Raw genomic sequence first — 7233 nt, forward strand, 5'->3', positions numbered from 1 at the left:
CTCCCCCCCACCATATCAACCCAAACCGGAGCCACCACGGCCAATCCGACACCGGTACCAACGTTATTGATCAGGCACGAAACCATTCCCATCCTTTCTACCCGCCTCAAGGTAGAAGCGAATTAAAACGGGAATCCAATCAGTGGGGGATGCCGAGCCGACGTCACAGGACGCCTGCCCTCCCACTGGGAGCAGAAATCAGGATGCAGCAGGTGATTGGACGCGACTCGTCCTAGCATTCAGCCGCAGAAATTGATGCTGGGGAGAGAGGCGGCGATGTTTTGCGGGTGGATGATAAAATCGTTTGATTTTTTAATCTATTTTAGAGTTGTTTTCTTTTTTCCTGGGGTGCGTTCGAACAGGAAGGGATCCTGTTTTTTTTAAGTGGTTAAAAAAAAACAAGCGCAATTTAGCGATATACCCCCATGCAAAAAAAATGTTTCATTTATGGTTTTTTTTTTGCTTTCCTGCATCCACAAAGTGTCGCTGACAAGGTCACAGAGACGGCTCCAGCTAATGAGACGCTGAGCGGGGTGATATCGCAGGATACCAGAATAGAAAGCTATTTTACAACACTTTTCAGCAAAACAAGGAATTCAGAACAGCCACACTCATTTTTTCAAAAGCGTCGTGAGATTGATAGAGCAGTCCGATTTTAAACTGGGAACCTCAAATGACTGATGTGAATCTAACTTATGTCTTAAGCGTACACATCTGTATCAGTCTGTGAAAACACATTTACAGTGCATTTTCACGCAACTTTCGTGTTACTGTACATTTACAAACTGCCACCCTCTTTAACAGATCATGAAGTGAAACGTGTTAATCTTCCCACGTGATCCAAGTTTGCCTACAACACCTACGTGCGTTAACTTAAAACATGCTGTTGTACACTCATTTATTTATTTTTGCTAATACCGTTGGCATTGGTCTCATCTACTACAGTATTTGCAGAACAGACTAAAGTGTCGTCGTTTACATGCAGAAGTTTTTATAATCCTCCCGCGGGCAATCTGACCACTGCAGCCATTGTAAATGAATTAAATTAAAGAGATTTTCACAGTTTAAACTGTTACAGTCCGAACCGACCCCGAGTCCTTTCCCAAGGGCTTGTCTAAGCCTATTTTTTCTCAACTACAAATTGTGACGAACGCAGGTATGCTCTGGTCTTGACGCGATTGCGCTACGGCTGCTCAGCGCCAGACAGCGCCAGTCCTGGGGTCTCGGATACTGGGTGTCTCCCCTGCGGAGACGTCACCTTCCCTGACAGGCACAGTGTCAAGTGAGCCCCGATACAAAGGCGTCGGATATGTGCATAAGGCTCCATGATACATAGAAACCTGCAAGGTTTAAAAACGTACTTTTAAATGCATCAACTGCAGCTAAACTAGCAAAACAAGCAGATTGCTCTATTTCCATTCTCTTGACTGCGTTTCAATCCAGAAAACCTCTCTTTTACAAAGCCTTAAGAACGGTTCCAAACGAGAGGAGCTATTCGGCCCGTCCAGCGCGTTTGGCACTTAGTAGCAGAAATTCGAACGTCTCTCTCAATTGTTTCTTGAGCAATAACACGCCATCAGCTTCAACAACAGCAATGACATCCCGTGTTAAAAAAACTAACATTAAAACATCTCTGTTTTAATTGCGTTTTTCCGTAGTTTGGACTGACGTCCTCTGTTGTGTTTCCCTGTTGAACCTGGAGAGGTCCGACGGGCTGGACTTAGAGTTAATGCACAGGTCTTGGGCTCCGGGCAGTCGGGTCCCGTCCTGGGATGCGTCCTGCACGCCATGTGCATGTTCCTGTATTATCTCTGAGCGCTCCGGTTTCCTTCCACAAATGCCGGATGCTTGTCCGGGCTAAGCGCTCGAGTGTGTTTCCACCACGCCGGGGACAGACTGGTCAGCTGCAGGGGTACGCTCCAGCTCACCGCGAAATTCTAAGGGGAAAGTACAGACTGTTGGCTAAAAAGTTGTTGGTCAACTGGGAAATCTTTTCGCGCTCAGTTTTAGAAAGCGCTACGCTAGAACCGTGCTCTAACTTCCATCCATTTTCTAATCTCTGTCCAATTCAATTTGATCCTATCCTGGCAAGCAGCGGGTGCACGGCAGGGTACAGCCTGGACGGGAGGCCAGTCCATCGCAGGGCACACACAGTACTGGGAGAGGAGCACCTGGAGAAAAACTGGCACATGGGAAAACCATGCAAACTCCACACTGATAGCACCCAGGGAATTAAACCCAGAACCCCAAGAGGCAACAATGCGAGCCACATCGCCACCATATTTGACTTGTTTTCATCAAATGGCACTAGTGTCCTTCAGGAGCAGAGTGTATGTCCTCAAAGAGTCACTAAAGCCACTGGAAGGTCTTCTCTGTAAAAGTCATCAGCTCTGTAGGCTGTATTGAATTACCATACACACTGAATTCTTCAGAGACAGTCATTTCCACACACAAATTATTCAACAACACAACTCTCTACAATCCTCATGTGTAGCGGAGCTAGTTCGGATACGGTGACGTCACCGCCCTCACTGCGCTTAGCAGGGTCCTCAGCTGCCTGGGCTGGGGGAGGTCTCCTTCCCTGTTGCGTTACGCCGGAGACCCGGGTTCGCGCCCCAGGTGCTGCGGGGCGGGACGGAACGGGTGGCGGGGGGCACGACACCCCGCGGAACCGCGACGATCACACATGCAACAGACACTGCAGCCTTTCCAAACAATGTCACAGACGTGTGTGCGATGATGCAGGCCCGCATGACTCAAGCTGCAAACAGGAGGCCCACTGTTCCCCTCCCACCACACAAAACGCGCACTAGGGACCGACCAGCACCAGTGCGCAAAGCAAGAGCTCGGTTTTTCACATACAAAGAGTCGCTTCTCAAAATCAACCTTAACCTTGCTCTAGCTTTAATCCTAAAACCAGTCTCCGCACACTAGAAGTAATCTGAGCCCAAGTGCTAACATTCAAACGCCCGCAGGTAGGTGTCAGACTACGATTAAGAACAGCGTCCAAGGTCTAACCAGCGTGTGACACGAAAGAGCGGAGAATTGTGAGTCCCAGGATGAGGTTGAACTAATCGTGGCTTAAAAAGGTTCCCACACTGACTGGGTCCGGGTTCCGCTGTAAACCTTTTCCACGTCCGGGAAAGCGGCGCTCCGCTTCTCTCCTAACCTGAGCGAACCCGCTCCAAACAGAAATTCTCCTCTTCCTCTGATCTTCCCGTAACCCTTCAACAAGTCTAACTTCTCGACCAGCCGGTTAGACATTCAGACCTGAGTGCGGGACCTTTTCAAAGAAAAACCCAGCCTGCGCCTTTTCTCTCAACCACTGTTCTCCAAGCACAGCTGGATGAGAGTCGTAAATCAGTTTTTTACAGTACCAAATACCATACAGGATAAATGGGACGCATTGCCTCTCTTTTGCAACCTTTGTATTATAAGTAACGGATGAGGTCGTCCACTCTAACATGTAAAGTGCGTTCGGATGAAAGCGTTATACAGGCGCACGGAACCTAACAGTCCAGCTTTTCGAGGAGTATGAGAGCTGTTTCAGACACCAACAGACATGAGTAAATAATGTACTTCTAATTTTAGGAGAAAAACGACGTCAACGACTTCAGTTTTTGCTAGTTTCTGGGGTCCTTTTTTTCATTATTTACTGTAGCTACAAATTGTCTTGGTTGACTTGATCAATTCCATTTGGGATTTTGTTCCAGGATAAAATAAGAATTTCTGCCCAGCTTATCATGATGACAGCAATCATCTGGCCACTCTTCAGTTCGAGATATAGCGTCTTTTTTCAAAACTATGCAGAACACCTGCTTTCATACTATGAACAAGTGCTTGTCCGACTCCTTATGGGTCAATGGTTACAAACAAACCAGGTGCGCATACAATACAAAGGTATGGACTAATGGAAACAAATTCTTTCAAGATTAGTCTTCTTGGAAAGAAGTGAGTGGTTCCAGCCTCCAAAAGTGCTGAGACGTTTAGAGCGTAGTTGTAAAAGATGGCTCTGGAGGTCAGTAGATCCCAGGCTCTCTAGCACACGTCTGCACTCTGCTGTATTTCCCTCAAGGGTATACAATTCTAAAACGTAGTCAACTGAGGAAACATGTCCTCAGAATCCAAATATGAAACAAGACATTAACAACATAGAAGGCTTTGAAAAAGGAACATATTCGATGTTACAGTTGAAAGCAAGCTAGAACAGACAACTACCCTTCAGTAATATGGCACCCGAGAGCTGCACATATAAAACCTCACAATGACAATGACCATTCTGCCTTGACGCGAAGGGCATACTACTAATTCGTCCCATGTGTAAACTAACCATCACCCACGCAGAGTAATTAATCACTCAGTTACCCTACAGCAATACCTTTAACAGGCGCTGAAGGCCCTTTGGTGACCTCTAGTGGTAGACGACCCGATATTACAGTCTTTCCAGATTCTGATCTGCTTCATTGACATTCCCCTCGTTCTGGGTGAATTTCCTTAAATGTCGAGCTGTTCTTCCTTTTGCTCACTCGTGCTTGAGGAGGTTTGAACACACACCTCCCACACTCCAAGCTGGCGCTCAGGCTCCTTTAAAGCCGTGAGATCGATCTCCATATTTGGAATGTAGTTTGGAAAAAAACAAGATCATGGAAACAAGCGTTCAGAAGGCGTCACAGAAAGAAGTGCATGCGTACTTTTTTACACGACTGGCTGATCGGGCAGAGACTGACCACGAGGTTTTTACAGGCGAACTCCCGCTAGCCTTGATCTATTGGACAGTGCAAATGCCTGATTCCTGGTTTATGTATGCTTTTTAAAGGGCTTGATAGAGATGAATAGAATGAAAGAATCTGATTTCGGAGTTCGTACAAAGTGATAAAGAGAAATTAACTGCGTTTCAAACAAGTTTTTAAATGGCCCAGGAAGCAAGGTGCAAGTCGTGCTGAGATTAGAGTTCAGGTGAGAGTGTTAAATGAGAGTCAAGCCCACTCCAGCCTGTTGCTCTGTGCTACGGTATATGGGCCACACACAGATGACCTGTAGGAGCTTGGTCCAGTATTCACTCCAAGGGCAGTGGTGCTCACTGTGCTGTTAAAATGAAATCTCAATGAATATTCAACTGGCTTTTCACTGAAAGTCAGACAGTTTTTATTTTTATATTAGTCGTCTTTAATGTGGCATCGCATGCAGAGAGGGAGTCACACACTCTCAAGTCCTCTTATCGCTATGGAAACCAGAAGGAGCTGAGGCCCAGTGAGGTACTGTTGCTCTGGTGTGGATTTTTACTCGTTTTATTGAGAGTTTCCTGTCTCTTTAATACAGCAATTTTGTTGACCGTCCCTGTTGAAACAAGTTCATTCTGTGTCTGCGTAGTAAATTCTCCCGGTCTCAGTGGTGAAACCTAAAAAGACACATCTGTGCTAACCTTTATTAACGCTGTCTAAGTCAACCCAACGGGCATCTTCAGAATATACAGTGAAACATGGACCAGGGGTCACAAGAGAACACTATGTGGAAGTGCATTAATTAACTAGTAACTACCAAACAGGCTGGATGGGCTGAAGGTCTCCTCCTGTTTTTGACTTGTCATGAGTGAGTTGTGAGAAGAGCACAGAAGGTAATTTTGTTTAGTTGGTGTCTCTTCTCAGTATAGTGCGCAGATGTCCTGCTCTCGAGATGTATGAAAGGGCTATACAACTGTTCTACCAAACATGCTAGATGGGTCAAACGGCCTGCTCCCATTTCCAACTTTTCTTATCTTCTTACTTCTTATTTCCACACTTCTTACTTGTTAGTGTGGTACGGTAGCTCTGTGGCTGGAAGGTTGCCGGTTCGTATCCCGCAGCCAGCAGAGGAACCCCAACTGCTCCAGGGGTGCTGTGTAAATGGCTGACCCTGCACTCTGACCCCAAGCTTCTCTCTCCCCGTCTGTGTGTCTCATGGAGAGCAAGTTGGGGTATGCGAAAAGACAAATTCCTCAAAAAAGAAATTGTATAGGGCCAATAAAGTGATCTCTCTTATTCAAGCAGGTGCTGCCTGGTGTTGGTAACTGAGGAAGCAGTGAGTAGATTGTTGTTGATGGATTTGCCTTTGAATGTGCAATGTCTGCTGGGCCATTCTTACATCTCTTGCTGAGGAATGTGTATGTAGTCTTTAATCCTATTCTTATAACCCTTGTGTCATGATGTACCTCTTATTGTCAGCTTTAGGGCATTTATTGTGCTTGAACATTTTTATTTATCCTTTTTCAGCGTCACTTTTAGTTGCTGCGGTCCCATAATACATGTGTGTGAAGCTGCATTGAAGAGCAGAGAGTGGGTTGTATTAATCGAGGCTTCTTGGTTTGCGTCTTTAAACAGGGCTCTAAACTTGACTGCCAAAAAGAAATCTTGAAAGTCTTGTAAGAGACATCTTAGTCATTGATTACACATTTGAAAGGCACCGTGTGGGCTGTGTGTTAATTGTGGTTTAAATAGCAGGGCAGTGAGTAAGGTCAGGTGTACTGAGCTCACTGACTGTCATTAGTACCAAAGTTAAAAAACTACAGACGGCACATACCGTTGTAGAAGTTTCCAATGTTCAGTGTGCATGGTAATTTTGTAGGCACACTGTTTTTCTGTGTTTTTACCACTGCAGCAGCATTATTTCAATTGCATTGCTGCATTTGCACTGCATGAACCATTTGCAAGGCAGAGCTATTAGGAACAGCATCAATAGTGCATTGTAACTGCACGGTTTTCTGAAAATCATAAACATCTAAAGAGTGTTGTAACAGGAAAGGTTTCAAATGAAAAGAGGCCATTTGCTTTTTTTTTGCTGCTGCAGTGGGTATGTGATCCAAGAACTAGATTGAGCTGTTTCTTAAGATGCTTGTTAGCTGTTAAACTTTTAAAGAAATGTCTGCAAGATTTCTGCCTTGAATGCCACTACATTTAATGCCCATATGTGTCCCTGGTCCCTTGCACTGTTGGTGATCTTCAAATGCCTTCTGTTACGATTTGGTCGTAATACCTTGTGGGATTGTGAATGTTTGAGTCAAGCACCTATGTGATCTTTTCCATTCCACACTAACAGGTTTTTTGGTTTGTTTGCTTTACCTAATTATGCCATTTAACTTCAGACCAAGAATTATTTCGGTGGCTCAGCTTTGTAGTAAGAGCAAAGTCCAGAGCAGAAATGTCCTGCAGCAGGTGGATCACAAATGAGCAAAATGTAGCACATTGTATATTGAACTCT

This window comes from Atractosteus spatula, chromosome 1 (assembly GCF_055471065.1).
Source record: "Atractosteus spatula isolate fAtrSpa1 chromosome 1, fAtrSpa1.hap1, whole genome shotgun sequence".
NCBI lineage: Eukaryota > Metazoa > Chordata > Actinopteri > Semionotiformes > Lepisosteidae > Atractosteus > Atractosteus spatula.